The sequence below is a fragment of the Octopus bimaculoides genome, chromosome 7 (genome assembly GCF_046866305.1).
Source record: "Octopus bimaculoides isolate indiv1 chromosome 7, ASM4686630v1, whole genome shotgun sequence".
NCBI lineage: Eukaryota > Metazoa > Mollusca > Cephalopoda > Octopoda > Octopodidae > Octopus > Octopus bimaculoides.
Genome location: NC_142934.1, coordinates 81,599,822 through 81,603,820, shown reverse-complemented (window position 1 = coordinate 81,603,820; position 3,999 = coordinate 81,599,822).

The following is a 3,999-nucleotide window of genomic DNA, read 5'->3' as shown; positions in this document are numbered from 1 at the left end:
CGTGAAGAGAAATAAAACATGACTTTGTTCGGCTTTGTCACAATTGTTCGAATCTAAGAGAGACGGAGAGGGAGAGAGACAGAGAGACAGAGAGACGCACACAGGCACACGCATAGAGAAGGAGGATGAGAGAAAGGAAGAAGAGACTCATAGTATGACAAGTAGTAGTAGTAGTAGTGTTGTTGGTGGTGGTAGTAGTAGTAGTAGTGTTGGTGGTGGTGGTAGTAGTAGTAGTAGTAGTAGTAGTAGTAGTAGTAGTGGTGGTGGTGGTAGTAGTATTGGTGGTGGTGGTAGTAGTATTGGTGGTGGTGGTGGTGGTAGTAGTATTGGTGGTGGTGGTAGTAGTATTGGTGGTGGTGGTAGTAGTATTGGTGGTGGTGGTGGTGGTGGTGGTGGTGGTAGTGGAGGTTATGGTGGTGGTGGTAGTAGTAGTAGTAGTAGTTGCTTTTTTTTTATTTTTTCGTAGTGTTTTGTTATCTCTTGTCGGGTTCTGTTAACCAACACCTTCCCTCCTCCCAACATCGTTTTCACAAAGTCAATGATGGAGAAAGAATAGGCATGCGGTGGTGGTGGTGGTGGTGGTGGTGGTGGTGGAGGAAGAGGTGGTGGTGGTGGTGGTGGTGGATGCTGGAGAAGAGAGAATAATTAGATGGTAAAAGATGAAGGAAGACAAAGATGAAGACAGACGGAAAATAAAAAGTTTGAATGTTGTAGTTGTTTTAAATGATAATAAAAATGATAATGGTAATATAATGGAGAACACGAGTAAGATGATGATGGACAAGAGAAGGATGATGAGGATGATGATGATGATGATGATGATGGACAAGAGAAGGATGATGATGATGATTATGATGATGATGATGATGAGGATGATGATGATGATGATGATGATGATGATGAGGATGATGATGATGATGATGAGGATGATGATGATGATGATGGACAAGAGAAGGATGATGATGGTGATGATGATGATGATGATGATGGACAAGAGAAGGATGATGAGGATGATGATGATGACGATGATGATGAGGATGATGATGATGGACAAGAGAAGGATGATGAGGATGATGATGAGGATGAGGATGATGATGATGATGATGATGATGATGATGGACAAGAGAAGGATGATGATGGACAAGAAAAGGATGATGATGATGATGATGATGATAGACAAGAGAAGGAGGAGGAGGAGGAGGAGGAGGAGGAGGAGGATGGACAAGAGAAGGATGATGATGATGATGATGAGAGATGCCAGAGGAGGCTAGAGTAATTCGATTGAGGAGGGGAGGAAATAAAGATAGATTTATAAAATGATGATGATGATGATGACAGCGACGACAACAAAGATGACGACGAAAACAAGATGATCTTTTTTTTCTTTTAACGGTTTAATTCGTAGGACTACGGCCATGCTGGAGCACCGCCATGGTTTATTTTCTTTCGGTTTTGTTGGAATTATGGTTGGAATTTGGTCTATGATTGAATTTAATTGCAGCTGATCTTCTCTGGATGTATCTTTGAATGGTTGGTTGGTCCAGAATCGTCTTTAAATTCTTATCCATAGTCTTTTTTAATATTTCGGTAGAAGTTCCTTCATATTTCTGACGCCGAGAAACCTTAAACAGGGTTTTTTTTTTTTAGAAAGGTTGTATGGAGCTGAGGCGATAACTTACAGAAAGTTGATGGGGAGGGAGATTTGAAGACGTTGTATAATACGTAACCATTTACTTTTTACTTGATTCAGTCATTAGACTGTGGCCATACTGTAGCATCACTTTGAAGGACTTTGTTGAACAAATCGACCCAGCACATATATTTAAATTTGACACTTATTCTATCGATCTCTTTTGCCAATAACCACAAACAGACTTACTTACATACATACATACATACATACACACACATACATACCTCCTTCTCTTGCACTCTCCTGTCTTTGAAAAGAAGTATTTCTCCACCCTTTCCCTTCCGGTCATTTCAATATGTGACCGCGTGTATATCCTTGGCGATTTTCTTTCCCCGTTTTCCCTTCTTTGGGCTTTTTCTATATTTCTGGTGAAGAGCTCCGCTCGGAACGTGAAATCCTCTTTCTTTTCTTTCCTTTCCTGAGCGTCCAATAACACTGTACTTATTCCATGTCCTCGGGTAGTTGTTTTTTCGTGTTTCTTCTTGCTTGTTCATGTTTGGATTGAATACATACATACATACATACATACATACATACATACATACATACATACATACATATGAAACTCGAAAAAGATATTTTGACCAACGTTGTAATAATTCTGCCAGTCCATCGCTTCGTTATTAATTGATTCAAATATTGGCAAAAGGAGCAACAATGTTAAGGGGAGGTGTTAGTGAATTGCAGCCACTCCAGTGCTTGACTGGTATTTTATTTCATCGACTCGGGAAAGAAGAAAGGCAAACTTGACCTCGGCAGTATGTGAACTCTGTCGAAAGAAATGCTACCAAACATTATATATATATATATATATATATATATATATATATATATATATATATATATATATATACTCTTTACTCTTTTATTTGTTTCAGTCATTTGACTGCGGTCATGCTGGAGTACCGCCTTTAGTCGAGCAAATCGAGCCCAGGACTTATTTTTTGTAAGCCTAGTACTTATTCTATCGTTCTCTTTTGCCGAACCGCTAAGTTACGGGGACGTTAACACCAGCATTGGTTGTCAAGTGATGTTGTGGGGACAAACACACACACACACACACACACACACACACACACACACACACACACATACATATATACGACGGGTTTCTTTCAGTTTCCGTCTGCCAAATCCACTCACAAGGCTTTGGTCGGCCCGAGGCTATAGTAGAAGACACCTGCCCAAGGTGCCACGCAGTGAGACTGAACCCGGAACCATGTGATTGGTAAGCAGCTACTTTATTTCATAAATATTTGCCATAAAGGCATTACAAAAAGGGACGAACAAGGACCTGCCATCTTACTGACTTCGTAGCTCTTTTAATGACAATAACAATAATGATTATTTCTACTTTAAGCACAAGACCTTGAAATGTTTTTGGTGGGGAAGAGGGATAGTCGATTAAATCAAAACCAGTGCGTAACTGGTACTTATTTCATCGACCCCGCAAGGATGAAGGGTAAAGTCGACCTCGGCAGAATTTGAACTCAGAACGTAGTGGCAGACGAAATACTGTTAAGCATTTCGCCCGGTGTGTTAACGATTCTGCTAGCTCGCTGCCTTCTTTTAAATTTTTGCCACAAGGGCAGCTTGGGAGAGGTGAGGATGAGTCGATTACATCGACCCCCAGTATTCAACTGGTACTTATTTTATCGACCCCGAAAGGATTAAAGGTAAAGTCGAGCTCGGTGAAATTGGAACTCAGAACGTAGCAGTGTGCTAACGATTCTAACAGCTCGCCGCCTTGACAATAACAATAACAATAATAATGATTTAGAAAAATAAAATTATAACAGTTTTCTATTAGATAATCATCCAACATTCAAACGGTTTGAGGCGGCGAGCTTGCAGAATCGTTAACAAGCCGGGGAAAACGCTTAACAGTATTTCGTCCGCCTTTATGCTCTGAGTTCAAATGCACTGAGATCAACTTTGTTTTTCTTCCTTTCGGGGTCGATAAAATAAGTACCAGTTGAGCATTTGGGGCTATCTAATCGACTGTCTCTCATGCTGGTCTTGCGCCAAAATATGATATCAATATCTAAACAGTTTAAAGCGGTGATCTGGCAAAAGCATTAGCACGCCGGTCAAAATGCTTAGCGACATTTCGTCCGTCTTTACGTTCTGAGTTTTAAATACCACTGAGGTCGACTTTGCCTTTTATCTTTTCGGGGTCAGTAAAAAGTACCAGCTGAGCATTGAGGGCGATCTAATCGACTAACTCCCTTCCCCGGATTTGCTGGCCTTGTGCTCGAATTTGAAACCAATATTTAAACAGTTTCGGCTGGTTGTTTTAAGATATA